General features: G+C 38.1%; 1 protein-coding gene across 2 annotated transcripts in view; it reads left to right on the top strand.

Annotated features, from left to right (window-relative positions):
- LOC129743829 (lachesin-like) overlaps nt 1–15,071 on the top strand; it is a 573,951-nt gene that overhangs the window by 466,501 nt on the left and 92,379 nt on the right. The gene's annotated exons all lie outside the window — the stretch shown is intronic.

Below are 15,071 nucleotides of genomic sequence, written 5' to 3'. Positions count from 1 at the left end.
GCATTGTTTAAGCAATAGTATTATATTTAAAAAAAACAGACACAAAATCCCCCCTCCCTTCACATGAGGCAGCTCTTTCTAAGGCCCTGATGTAGGTACAAGCTAAAAACTTTTTCTAATTACTAGAAGTCTTTACCCATAGAGTCGCCTTTTTTTTCATGCCAAAATTTTGAGATAAATTGTTCACGCAGAAACTTTGACCCCCATTCAGAAGTAGTTTCAACGAAAATCTATGGAGCTCAACAGTGTCAATGGGCTTGGCTTGCGACGACAGTTGACAAAGTTTGATATTGAGCTAGTGTTCACTAGCTCAAATAATCAACTAAAATCCATCTTAGGATCGACTAAAGATCCAGTAGATCTGTTGTGTACAGAATCAGTTGTTCCGACTGTGATAAGATGTTCATTGAACAAACCATAAGGAAACTGATAAATAGATTCGAGGAACACATGGTTATAGCTAGATCTAACTCAAAGAGCAAAATCCTTCCTTCACAGAATCCTAGATCTGCAGAAGCATTACACATGTGTGAACCTATTCACTCTATTGGTCGAGAAAATGTTTCGCTGATTCAGTCTTTAAATAGCAATTCGCTTAAATTGGATGTTGCTGAAAGTATTAAAATTTTCAATCAAAAATCAGTTCATCTCTTAAACGGAAGCACATAAAAGTTTATCTCAAAAGCTTGAATTGAGAGCCAATAAAAGTAAAAAATGGAGTTGACCTTTTCAACTGCGATTAAAACATTCAATTTAAGAGTAGCAATTTACCAATTCTACAGGAATCCTCATTAGCATAATCCGTTTTACCAATGTTTACCTAACCTTGATCTGAATGATACGCTCTAAACTCCAATCCGAATCAACCTACGCCCATTCAACACAGGAAGTGATTAAATCCGAAAAGCCAATAAGTCAAAAATGTAGTGAAAGGGGCGGGGGGGAGATTAAAACGCCGTGTTAAAAAAAAGTAATTCAAGGTCAAATGGTATTGCCACCAGTCAAACCAAACCAGAACGGGAACGCAGGTGCCATCACTCGACGACGACGACGACAACGATGATCACGATGATGTGACACCCGGCAAATCCGGTCCATTTGGCGAGGAATTTATTACCGAGCCAGGCTTGGATCCGCTGATTTATTGTGCGTCAAATAAAACAATCATTCCGCATCCCGCATCCACAGTCATTCAGTCTTTTTTTTTGGTTTTTTTTTTTTGGGTTTTGGAGCTCACATGTGCTGAACTCACACTCAAACAACGCAGCGAAGGCACAAAGAGCGATTTTTCAGCTTAAAATAATCAATATTTGTATACAATGCGATTACCGGAGTGAAAACGAGTGCGAAAAAGTGTGTACCAAATTTTCTGGCAAAATGTGTGCTGCGTTTGGTGCTTTTTTTATACATATTTCAGGGTTCTGGGTTCGTTCCCCGGAACAATCATCGATCCGCTACGCTTAAACAATCCCAGCAGCACCACTACGTCAGATTTTCGTATGCAAAAAAGCGAGAAAAAACAGCGTATCTCGCGAAATCTCAAATGTACACATACTCATGTCTGTTCGTCAGATTCGTTGTGATATAGAAAAAAAAACACACACACACACACAAGGCACAAGCTCCATTTCGTTCGAAGAATGCCAATGTGCATTGTGCAAAAGGATTTTTCCGGACACACAACCAGCCGTTACCGTTTAATGCCATCAGCTCTTATAGGCTTTCAATTGGGTTGAGGCGGAAAAAAGATAGATTTGTTATCGGATGAATTGGAATGGATTTAATTGATGGAGATGCTTAGGGTGAAGAAAAAACCAATAGCGATGGAACTCAAACATTTTTTTTTTTTTCAGTCATATCGGAACTGCTCTATTAAAAAATGTTTAATGGATCACATTTTCAAAGGTGATGGGAAGTATTAGAGAAACATGATATATCAAAGAAAGAAAGACAGCTTTAAATATCATGAATTTTTCGAAAAAAAAACGGCTCACCGGCAGGACTTGAACCCGCGATTTCCGCTTCAGTACAACGGCGCGTTAGCCAATTACACCAGCTCCGTCGGTCAACCGCTGGATCTTCTATCGATACTCCATGTAGGGGAAAACTGTACAAGACGCACCAGCGGGGTAAAATGGCCCATGTCATTCTTTCTCAAATATACACTAACCTATGGCTTCGAATGATGTTTTTCTTAATTTTTATTGTAGTAAACAAGCTTTTTCATCATTCAATAGATAAAAAGTTCACAAAATCTACTTTAGTTCTTAGAAACAGAGGAATTAATGGAATCAGCGTGAAACTTGTAATTTTTCATAAGTTACATACAGGGCTCGGCATCGTCGAAAGGAAAGAATGAAATTGAAATTTCCCTTTATTCGTCTCACTCCAACAAATTTAAATTTCGAGCAGTTCACTTTCATTACTCGAATGAAAGTGAATCCTCTCATATTCACTGCTCGGGTGAAAGAAAGAAATTCAAAAGTCAGCAGAAGAGAATTTCAATGATGCTTGAAACTGCCCGCAATCAGTGTCATCAATTTCGACGTCAAACGAGACTTTCAATGCAGCAAAACAGGCAGCAACTAGCATACACACACACACACCAGTCGCGTGGCAACAGATTTCTTGATGTGCCCCGTGCAATTGTTGGTATTTTTGTTGATGCGTCTACCGGCCGTGTCGGCCTGGCACCTTGTGCGTCTTCAAGCAATTGTTGTTATTTTATGTGGGTGCGTCCGGCCGTGTCGGCCCGGCACCGTGTGCATCTTCAAGCAATTGTTGGTGTATTCCTTGGGCGCCAGCAAATTGTTGGTGTATATTGTTGTTTTCCAGCCGGCATCAGCCGGCTTTGTTTTCGGAGGTATGCGAGTATACGCAATGAAACTTTCATTGAAAGGGATATGCTCGAATTTCGTTTTGAAATGAAATTGACGATTGTCAGTTTCGAACGAAGGAGACCGAGGTGAAAGCGGAGTGAAATTAGCGTTTTCCGAATGTGAAGAGAAGCTGGTGTGAGAGGGAATTGACAGTGAAGCTCTTTCGAATGACGCCATCTGTGTTAATTTTTGAGTGACGATTGACGATTGAAAGTGAAATTGCCAGGGCCTGGTTACATATAAGGTTTTATGGTAAAACAGCCTGCGCAATCTGATCAAACTACAGCTTATCGTTTTACCACTCATGTGCTTTTTCGGAAGACTATAAATATTTTGTTGTATTTTACTAACTTCCTACAAATTTTATCCAAAATCAAACATATGAAATTTGGGGCAGAATGCCCACAAGACCACGTGTTTTACGCTCAAATTTTGAATGCTGTTAACTTTTGACAAAACCCGAATATCAAAACAAAATGCCTTTCTTTTTATTTGCTGACTCCCAAATGACGATAACATTGCATAATTATAACAAATTTCGTCCTTGTTCGAGTTAAAACGGTGCACCAATAATCGATTCGAAAAAATTATCGGCCGCCATGTTTGCCGCGATATCACTATATCAGTCGAAAAAATTGAATTTCGTTGCCTACTTGAAGGCGTTTTATATATAAGGATATTAAAAAGTGTATTTTGAAAAGCGAAATTTTCGATCAGTTTAGCAATACTTAATGATTTTTAGCCAAAAAATGGTAGTTTAAAAAACTACGATGAACATGTAATTAAACATTTGGTGTTTCAATAATTACATTCCGTATAATCATCGTTCTATTTCTTACCACCCTTCCTGTTTGGTGCATTCTGTCCACTAGTTTTGGCGTTCTACCCCGCGGTTTGTTTTCTGGCTGTTTTAGTTTTTTTTACAAAAATCTAGTCAAAATCGAGTTTTTATCATATTTTTTCTTTTTGATAATACGTAGATTTCATCCTTGAATCGTTGTCAACTCTCAATTTGGTTCTTAAATGATTGGTATCGCTATAAATAGCAATTATGCTTAGCTGGTGCGTTTTGTACAGTTTTACCCTATATCTTGCATTGGCGCCCACTATTGATCCCTCTGTTGTTTCTCTATCACCACCCATCGACTCGGTATTTTCTTTACGGAAATATTATGGAAGCTTATCACAAACCCGTCAGCTAATAAAACTTTCGATGATACAATCGCAAAAGTTTGAAACCATTGAGAATCGTTGTTATTATTCTACTTGTTCAGTCCGACCAGTGGACTGAAGTTGGAGAGAGCGACGAAGAAAATACGCGAGAGTATCGCACTGAGAGAGCAAGACGGCTGCTCTCGCTGAAAGCGCCTAGAAGGTTCGAGGCGGTTCCATCTGATGCAAGCACGTGCTTGTGTGCTTGTTCGTCAGCCTATTTAAGGGCGCATTCTTTGATGCGCCTTTAGTCAGTCTTTATCAAACCGTCAAGAAGGACGGTAGTGTAAATAATAGTGTAAATAGTTAAGTAGAGAAATAAAAAAGTATTTAAGCCGAGAAAGAGTGTCTTGTGCTTTCTTCCGCTGCTTCGCTCCGACGCCTTGCTCCCGGGTCCAGCTGCCACAATCGGCTCTTTTCAGAGCCCCCCAATCCAGAAAGAGTTTTGGATCTCGGTCAACCGGGCGATCGAGATCCCCCCGAGCCTTGGCCGCCAGGCAGCGTCAAGTGGACCTGCCTCCACTGATGGGACAACCATGCGTGGTTGTCTCTTAAGGTTCAATCCCACGAGGGGAGCGAACCATCAGTGGTAGTTTCCCAAGCGCTCACATCGATTGGCCTTGGCCTCCAGGCAGACAGTCTTTGGACCTGCCTCCACTGTTCGGCAACCACCAGGGGTTGTCGAAGCCCAATCCCAGAAGGGGAAAGGGCAAGCAGTGGTAGTATTGCCAAGCGCCGCACCCACAGTCCACCAATGGCTTTTCATGGCCACAACATGAAATGGTCCTTCGAACCGGATGTAGAAGCCGGTACCTTTCGACGGAGTACCTCCGTCATGAATGTGTGGAGTGGATCGGGCAGCAAAGTAGGCGAGCGGAGTTGGAAGGAAGCAAGCATCGAGAAGACAACGAGAACGAGCAAATCGAGATATGGAATCATCTAGAACGAGCTGGCACTACCGGAATCCACATCAAGGTTGAGATTGGCTCAGCAAGCAATCGATAAATCCGAGAAGAGGTGAGAACAGCCAACCAAGTCAAGAATGGTCTTCTCCAAGAGCGACACGTCAACAATCAGCAAATGATGGAAGAGCAGCCCAAGGTCGAGAATGTTCCTCAAATGCAATTCAAGACGAAGAAGTATCAGCGCAAGGCAGTCTTCTTCTAAAAGTGTCAACGCGAACAATAAGATGGAGGAATACAACACGCAGCGGCGCATTCCCACATGCTGCTATTTCCGATCTTCCAGAAGCGTTCCAGAAACATCGACGAGAATGTTCCACAAACCAAGCCAACCGTTCCCGAACATTCTTTCTGGTGGCGAACAAAGAGTGGTGCTTCCACGAAAGCCTCATCCAGCAGCGGCACATTCCCGAGGGCCACCGAGGTCGACGATAATCCTTCCAGTAGCCGAGGCAATTCCTCTGCAAGCATTTTTTCTGGTGGCGAGTGTGTTCAGTCCGACCAGTGGACTGAAGTTGGAGAGAGCGACGAAGAAAATACGCGAGAGTATCGCACTGAGAGAGCAAGACGGCTGCTCTCGCTGAAAGCGCCTAGAAGGTTCGAGGCGGTTCCATCTGATGCAAGCACGTGCTTGTGTGCTTGTTCGTCAGCCTATTTAAGGGCGCATTCTTTGATGCGCCTCTAGTCAGTCTTTATCAAACCGTCAAGAAGGACGGTAGTGTAAATAATAGTGTAAATAGTTAAGTAGAGAAATAAAATAGTATTTAAGCCGAGAAAGAGTGTCTTGTGCTTTCTTCCGCTGCTTCGCTCCGACGCCTTGCTCCCGGGTCCAGCTGCCACAATCGGCTCTTTTCAGAGCCCCTCAATCCAGAAAGAGTTTTGGATCTCGGTCAACCGGGCGATCGAGATCCCCCCGAGCCTTGGCCGCCAGGCAGCGTCAAATGGACCTGCCTCCACTGATGGGACAACCATGCGTGGTTGTCTCTTAAGGTTCAATCCCACGAGGGGAGCGGACCATCAGTGGTAGTTTCTCAAGCGCTCACATCGATTGGCCTTGGCCTCCAGGCAGACAGTCTTTGGACCTGCCTCCAAGGTTGCCGAAATCACAGAAAAATCTATAATTTCACAGAATTTTGAGACAATTTTCGTCACAGAATCTGTGTCACAGAACACAGAATTCTAGAGATCATTCAAAGCTGATTCAAAGATTTCACAGAATTTTGAAATTTTTTACGTATTTTTCAAAATTCAATTTTTAAGTCAACAGAAATTTTCGGTAATTATCTTAAAAAAGGAAAAAAAATATGATAAAATTGATAATATCAATAGATTTTTCTTAAGTAAAATGTAAAAAAGACGCAATTTGTCAAGATTTTTGAATGTGATTAATGCTAAAAGCATCACAGAAAACCGTCACAGAATTTTTGGGTAAAATCACAGAAAGTTAGAATTTTTTTTGTCAAAACACAGAATTTTTTTCGGCAACCTTGCCTGCCTCCACTGTTCGGCAACCCCCAGGGGTTGTCCCAGAAGGGGAAAGGGTAAGCAGTGGTAGTATTGCCAAGCGCCACACCCACAGTCCACCAATGGCTTTTCATGGCCACAACACTACTGTTAAAAAAATATTCCAACATGCTAAAAATATGCCGTCAATATCAAAACTTGATCTTTGATTTTTTTTTAATGGTTTTTAAACCAAGAATTTCGAACTTATGCTAATTGTAAAAAAAAAATTAAAATATCGCTCTCAAAATTTCAAAACAAGAATGAACATTCCGTGAATATCATTATTTTAAAAAAAAAATATAAAACGACTCACCGACGGGACAGTCGTTGTACCTTGAGGTCGTTATTTCGAGTATTATAAAAGTTATGGCCAATCAAAGTTGGAAAAAATTTTAAATTCTAAATTGATTTTAATACGATCTTGCAAATTTCTTCCAAACCTTGTTAATTGGGTGTAGGAAGGTATATGTGATTCATTTGATTAAAAAATTTGTTTAAATTTGTAAATCAGAAAAATAGCAGCGATTTTTCATAAACGGCTCTTTAAAAAAAATAATAAATTGGATTTTTTAAATTTGTTCGCATACTTTGTTCAATATCTCACACATTCATTAAAATAGCTTTTCAAAAACAGCATGGGCTTATTCTAAGGTTGCCAGAATTTTTTCCACTCCCATCCGGGCCTAGCAATCCCGGGCATTTTTTCAAAAAAAAAACCTGGCTAAAGCTTAGTTCTTTTAGAAATGGGACAGTTACGAATGCGTGTATCTCAAAAACCATCCGTTTGATCTAAATACTTTCTATGAAGGAAATGAAGGTAATCTTATGACAATTCATGAAAAAATTCGAAAAAAAATATTTTTCGTTTTTTTGTAAGAATAAATTCTACTTTATTCTTGATACCTCCCTTCGGCCAGCGAACACTTTTTTCAGTCATGATAATGATCAGAGTTTCAAACTAATACTTCGTCTAATCTGTATTTTAGGTGGCTACATCCCCGTCCTTCAATTTCTGATACTTTTCGGACCAATTCTTCTCTTTTAAAAGAAACTGCGGCCACTTTAGTGGATACAGCTGTTTCAAAATTAACAAATTTGATTATTTTTGAGCCAATTTTTGAGCGTTTTAATGAAATTTCTGCTGGCAAAATCTGGCAATAACGAAGTAAAACCATGAGGAGATAGAACTTAAAGTATAATCGATTAGAATAGATCGTAGGTTGCGAAGGGTACATAAAAGATTACTCTTTTTAGGCTTTTGAAAAGATTGAAAACAATAGTTTTCGTTTTTAAAATTGTCGTTTTTTTTCCACATGAGCAGAATTTTGGCAAATCATTATATTCTATACGAAATAACCAGCAAATACATACTTTAATATACTCGGGACCTTGCCACGAGCAGACATGGTATAGGATTCAAACGCTGGAATTTGTTTAAAATAGGGTATTTCATAAGTTTTGTCGTTCATCAGAAATCATCTGTCCCATAGCCTCGGAACCAGATATACAGCTTACGAGCTGTGGATCTAGCAAAAAATTTTTGTTGGAGGTAAGGTTTGAATGGCTCATTAAGAGGCAACACTTTCAGCTTATCGGAGAAATTTTTTTTTTGGAAATTTCAGCGATCTACTCTTAGTTTGTCGCATATTGAAAATTCAAAATGCTGGTATGAGACTTGACTTCCCTAATGCCCTTAGCCGCAGTTGCCGATCATTTGCTTCACTCAAATGCTTGATTCGAACTTTGTGAACATTTTTGACAGTATTTCCATACTTTTCCACCACTTACACACAGTAGTTCTTTGAATAATCAACGGTTTTGTCGGCTATCAATTTGATAATGATGGATTTTGAATGAAACTGTGCAAATCTCCTTTCTCTTCTTTCCTTTTTCTCTTGCATCATAAATATCTCAAAACGCATGAATTTAAAATTTTGGAAAAAAATTAGTCGAATAGTACTTTTTACAGGCAACAAAATGCTGTCAAAATTTTGAATGTCCGATAACTATTAAACGAGCTATTAGCAAAAGAAAGTGTCCCATTTCTAAAAGAACTAAGCTTTAAATCCGGGCATGGATTTCAATTTTTCAAATCCAAAAACCGGGCAAAATTTAGGTGTTATTATATATAAAAGCAAAGAAAAAATGCAAAAAAATGAAATTAATATTTTATTAATGTAATTGCAGACTTCCAAAAACTTTTTGGAGCACTTAAATATTTAAAGGTTTATAAAAGTAAATCAGCGAAATTATTTGAAACAACCGTTGAAAATTTCCATACCGTTAATCGATTTTGCTGAAGTTTACTCAAAAACTTTGAATTTTTTTTTTGGTTTCTTTGTGAAAATTGTGGAAAAATCCGCAATGCATTAGACTATTCGAGATCACTCACTGACTCGATTGTCGAGCAAATATTACCTTGTTAATTGAACTGGATAATTTTTTGATCTTTTGTCGTGTTGAGTTTTGTAAATCAGTGTGATATTAAATGTATATCAAATTGACTTTTTTCAGTTTTGGTAGATATTCTCTAAAGAGAACAAACTAGTCGATTTCAACTCTTACGCATTAGGGTTCCGGGAATCGAACCAAACTTATTAGTAACGCTATCAAGTTGAAAAGTTGCAAAAAAAAGTTCAAAAGTGAAAAGAAAAAATTTATTCCAAATCCCCTCAAGAGTCTCCTCGGTGTTCTCAGCTCCTACAAAGATTTTGGAAAAATTGCAACGTTGGCAAATTGTACCTCGACGATAAAGGAAAGTTTTCGCACAACCTTGAATCCGTGCCGAATTTTGGTCCAAAGGAAATCGCTCCCTGCTGTGGGTAGGATTAACGGAAAGAAGCCACTTGAAAGAGAAATTTATGGACAGCTTCAGTAGGAGTGGGTGGAGATCAGCTTTCTCGGATCGAACTGAAGAAAGGAAATTTTGCGGCAGGCAAATGTGGTTCTTAATTCGGAGCCAATCCTGTTTCCTCCCGGGGAGTTTCGGATTACACTTCCAAGGTGGAGATATCATATATCAAAAGGAAGCAGGCTCAAGTTTGGATTCAAAGCCAGATTTGTAGTCTCTTTTTGGGAATGAACTTAGGATGATTCTAGTAGCCGTTTATGTGGTTGTAGGAGTGAAAAAGCTAATTTAAACGTAGCTTATAATTTTCAGTTGTTTCTCAACAGGTGTCTTCTAAGATAAATTTAAAAAAAAAAAGCTATCTAGTATTTCCGATGAAATTGCAGGCGAATTCGCTGATTATCGTTCCAAAGCTGCTCTCATAATTCCCATCGAAGAAAAAAACTTTTCCAATCACCAGAAACCTTGAAAAAGACACAACCGTACCGTCTTAAAAATATGAAACACTGCACTCTGAGTCTTCTGCAAATGCTCTTTATCAAACAAGAAAAAAAACATTTATCGGTGCCACATGCGACACGATTCCTCGAACTTGGCTGGAGCTGCATAATCACGTAGCAAGTTTGCAAAACTAGAACTATCGATTATGAAGGGGGGGGCGCATGACTGTCTCGGATACTGAACCCGCATATTCCACGCGAAGGCTTGGATTAGGAGGCGAAATAAAAAATGAACTCGAAAAAAATCCTATCACAAAACTATCTTCTCGTCTTCCGGAACAAGTCACGAGAGGAGGTTTCAAGCAAACTGACAGCCCGGCAGCTGAGTCAAGATACACGGCCAGCCGCCTCCGGTTTCGGTTCCTCGAATCGGTATGTGCCCGGGCTTGGGAACAGTTCGGAATTTATAGTTCCGTTTTCTCCACGGCACAAACCGGACAGGATTCCGGATTGGAAACTGAAACCCTCCCGGCCCTCCTTACACACCCTCACTCGATAAGCAAGTAGTGGGGAAGCAAATCCAGGAAATTGGATTAAATTTCAATGACTGCTGCTGCAGCGCAGCGATGAGGGAAGACAAAAAAAAGTTGTTCCACTCCGGGCACACACGTTTGCATAGCACATACATACATATGTGCAGCAGCCTTGGAGCTTCCGTGTCCTGCTGCTGCCCGAGAAATAACTTTTGAATTGAGGAAAATTATTATCAAGTACAGCCCCACGTACGAAGTCGGCGTTAAAGTTAAAAGCCAACTAGTAGAAGAATAAAAAATGGAACCCCAACGGAAATGTTTGATGAAGCTGAAGCTGTTTTGAGGTTGATCTTTTTTCTTGGTTAAGACTCGGCTCGAAGATTTATCGTTTTCCGTTGATAACTTATGACTAGATTCAAGTATTAATTCTGGTACAAATTTTCGGAACCACTGAAAAAATACCAAAACATACACGGGGTTGAGGGACCTGAAATAAGTCCTGTAGGTTTGATTATAAGATTTATTTGGCGACCGTTACGTAAATCTTTAGATGAGGCTCTCAATTGCTGCAAAAAATATCGAATGTTATCTGTGCTGAAACCGAACATAAAATAAGTTCACAGCAGAATCTGTTTGATATAAATTACAGAAATTCCAGATTACAGATAAAGAATTAAATCGAAGCAACAATCAACAGGATACTTTGGAAATAATTGTCTTTATTTCGTGTGACCAGTTCGTTCAAAAGAAAAGCACACTTCTCGTAACTGAATCTACTGAAGTCAAAGTTAGATGAAACGAAAAGCAAGTGTGAATTTTTATAGAATGTAAGAAAAATGATCGAAACCTCTAAATTCCAAAAAAAGGAATGGTTTTTCTTTGCATCACTAAACAGAAGATTGAAGTCTTTTATATCAAGTAGGTAGTTTATATCGATGATAAACTTTAATTAAGTTCACTTTCATTTTTCCCGGTCAGTTAAAGTCGACGAATACATGAAAAGGTTGTGTGTGAGACACGATTTCAAGATAAGAATTACGATATTCTGACTCTTGTCGATAATCCTGATGCAGATCCTGAATCCGATCTTGCTCAAAATGCATTTATCTTATTCCTAAACCTGATCCTAATCATTATTATGATCTTTATCATGTTTTGATTGTTTTTAAAAATCTGTTCATGGTCCTGATCCTGATTCTGATTTTGATTTTGATTGCTGATTCTGATCATTCTAGTGCTGATCAAAATCATTATCCTAATTCTCATCATGATCTAGATCCTGATCCACATACTGATCCAGATCCAGATTCTGACCTCTGATCTTGATTCTGACCTCTGATCTAAATCCTGATCCAGAGCAAGATCCAGATCTTCATACTGATCAAGATTAAGATTCTGATCCTGATTCTATTCCTGATTGTGATCTAGATCTTGATCCCGATCTCAAATCTTGATTCAGATACAAATTCAAATCTTAATCCTGATCCACATACAGATCTTAATACAGATCCACATTCTGATCTAAATCTTGTTCCTTATCTTAATCCTTATACTAATCCTGAAACTAATCCTGATCCTAATCCTGATCCTAATCCTGATCCTAATGCTGATCCTAATCCTGATCCTAATCCTGATCCTAATCCTGATCCTAATCCTGATTTCAATCCTGATCCTGATCCTAATCCTGATCCTCATTCTGATCCTAATCCTGATCCTTATTTTGATCCTTATCCTGATCCTAATCCTGATCCTAATCCTGATCCTTATCCTGATCCTAATCCTGATCCATATCCTGATCCTAACTCTGATTCTAATGCTGATCCTAATCCTGATCCTAATGCTGATCCTAATCCTGATCCTAATCCTAATCCAAATCCTGATCCTAATCCTGATCCAGAGCAAGATCCTAATCCTGATCCTAATCCTGATCCTAATCCTGATCCTAATTCTGATCCTAATCCTGATCCAAATACTGATCCTAATACTGATCCTAATCCTGATCCTAATCCTGATTCTTATCCTGATCCTAATCCTGATCCTAATCCTGATCCTAATCCTGATCCTAATCCTGATCCTAATCCTGATCCTAATCCTGATCCTAATCCTGATCCTAATCCTGATCCTAATCCTGATCCTAATCCTGATCCTAATACTGATTCTAATCCTGATCCTAATCCTGATCCTAATCCTGATCTCAACCCTGATCCTCATTCTGATCCTAATCCTGATCCTTATCCTGATCCTAATCCTGATCCTAATCCTGATCCTAATGCTGAACCTATTCCTAATCCTAATCCTGATTCTAACCCTGATCCTAATTCTGATACTAATTCTAATTCTAATCCTGATTCTAATCCTGATCCTAATCCTGATACTAATTCTAATCCTGATCCTTATCTTGATCCTAGTCCTGATCCTGATCCTAATCTCGATCAGTTTTTCATCAATAATAAAACTCCGGATTACACGAATAACATTGAAAATCCTATCCTTTTGCTTTGGTTTAGCATATCATCAAAAATGATCTATTACATGATTCGGAACTCTGATGGGAATCGACGGACAAAATCAAAGAATTGAATGATGCGACAGGAATGCAACTACTACGATATTTACACGTTAAAGAGAAAAACTCAACCTATATAGCACGGTCGGGAAAAATATACTTAGATCTGCCATTGTTTTAATTGCTCGGTTTTTTAAACGGTATTTCTAAAGCAATTTTAAGGAATTAGCACGGTCTTTGGGCAGTTTTTTGCAATAAAAGCGGTATCAGTGAGAAAATATTTCAAGTTTTTTTCAATAGAAACAAGATTGTTCTTGACAACTAATGATCGGTGGTTTGACATCCCTACAACCAGATAAAAAAGTAAAATTCAAAGATAGTTAACCTAAATAAAATGAAACAAAAAAAGATGATAACAACAAGATGGGCACATTTTCGTAGATGATGGAAAGAATTAGAGAAAAATTAGCTATCAAAGAACGAAAGAACATAAGCCGTATCATGAATTTTTCGGGAAAGATCACATGCGGGATATACATGGTGTTTTCGATAGAAGGTCCAGCAGTTGATCGGCAGAGCTCGATTGCACGGGTTCGCCGGTTTCTTCACGTTCACCGTGGTGAAATTGGCTAACGCGCCGTTGTACTGAAGCGGAGATTGCAGGTTCGAGTCCTGCCGGTGAGCCGTTGTATCTTTTTCGAAAAATTCATGATATTTTCGGCTTATGTTCTTTCGTTCTTTGATAGCTCATTTTTCTCTAATTCTTTTCATCATCTACGAAAATGTGAATATTTTCAGGTACAAAGATATACCAAGCGATTTCATAACATCAGTATTGATTTCAACAAGATGGGATAAATACGAGGCATGATAAAAGAAACAAACCAAGATCATACAATGCAAAATAAAACACAACAACTGTACCTAAAACAATTTCAAAGATGGAACATTCCTTAAAAATAGTTTCATAAATAATTTAAGATGAAACTTTTCTAAAATCGGAGATTTTAATTGCACCTAAAATCAGGTACTTGATTTCATTGGTCAGATTGCTTTTTTTCAAATTGATGAAATCAGCGTGTATCTTGAGCAGGTTTATTTCAAAATTGAATAGAAAACAGAAATAGGAGAGGAATAAAGCTTGGAGTTCCCTGCCAAACGCTTCATATGATTATATAGGGTTTTGTTATAAAAGATAATGTTTAATTTGCTAATTTGGAATCACAAGAGAACAAAAAAAATTATTGATCTCACACGAAACTTCCAAAATTTGACGCTTATTCAAACAGATAATCCAAAACTTTTTTCAGGCGACGGGGATTTGTATGATTTTTTACACTTGCAGATATTTTATCACTTTTCACACATTTTTCGCAAAAGAAGTCCTCAAAAAAATCAATGTAGATGTTTTAACGACAAAAACAAATGAGAAAATCTCTACGTCGAAAAGAAAAAACGTTTGTTCTCGAGCATGGCTTGCTTCGACCATATGTGGAAATTCTAATGGTTTGGAAAATAATTCAAAAGGATGAACTTCGTTCCACCCCTTTGGTTAAAATGTTGAATTTTATGAATACAGATGGAATTTAATTTAATGATATATCATCAAATCAAAATCTAATTAAGAGTCTTAATACGTCGAGTACCGTGAAACGGAGTAACATTAATCACCGGGGTAACTTTGATCAACATGAGATTTTTCCACATAATCATCAATAACTAAATGTTAAGTTAAAATATCTCAAAACGTTTATCTACGTTCAAAAATCTATAAGTTGAGTTTCAAGTTGGGAAAAATTTGTTTTGTTTTCGAAAATTTTAAATGTATGTTAAAAATGTAATTTCTAAATCTTGAAATATCTATGCGATTTATGCGATTCTAAATTATTTGACATCAAAATTTAAATTTCGATTTTCTGAATTTTTATTGGTCCCCTCTTTGGTAATTTTGGAAAATTTAAGTCGATTTTTGACTTTTTTTTTTCATGACAACATCAGATTCTGACATTTTATGCATTTTTAAGTCATTTGACATTAAAATTAAAATTTCGATTTTCTGATTTCCTTGGTCCCTCATTTGGTGATTTTTGAGGATCAAGAAACCGTAACTTAGAGCACACCTAGCGACAAATCAAGTCCGATTGAGTTGAAATTTTGCACAGGTCAGTTTTTTTGGGCCAATCTA

This window comes from Uranotaenia lowii, chromosome 2, assembly GCF_029784155.1.
Source record: "Uranotaenia lowii strain MFRU-FL chromosome 2, ASM2978415v1, whole genome shotgun sequence".
NCBI classification, from domain to species: Eukaryota; Metazoa; Arthropoda; class Insecta; order Diptera; family Culicidae; genus Uranotaenia; species Uranotaenia lowii.
Note: the sequence above shows the minus strand (reverse complement) of the source record. Positions and strands in the feature narration are given on the sequence as shown.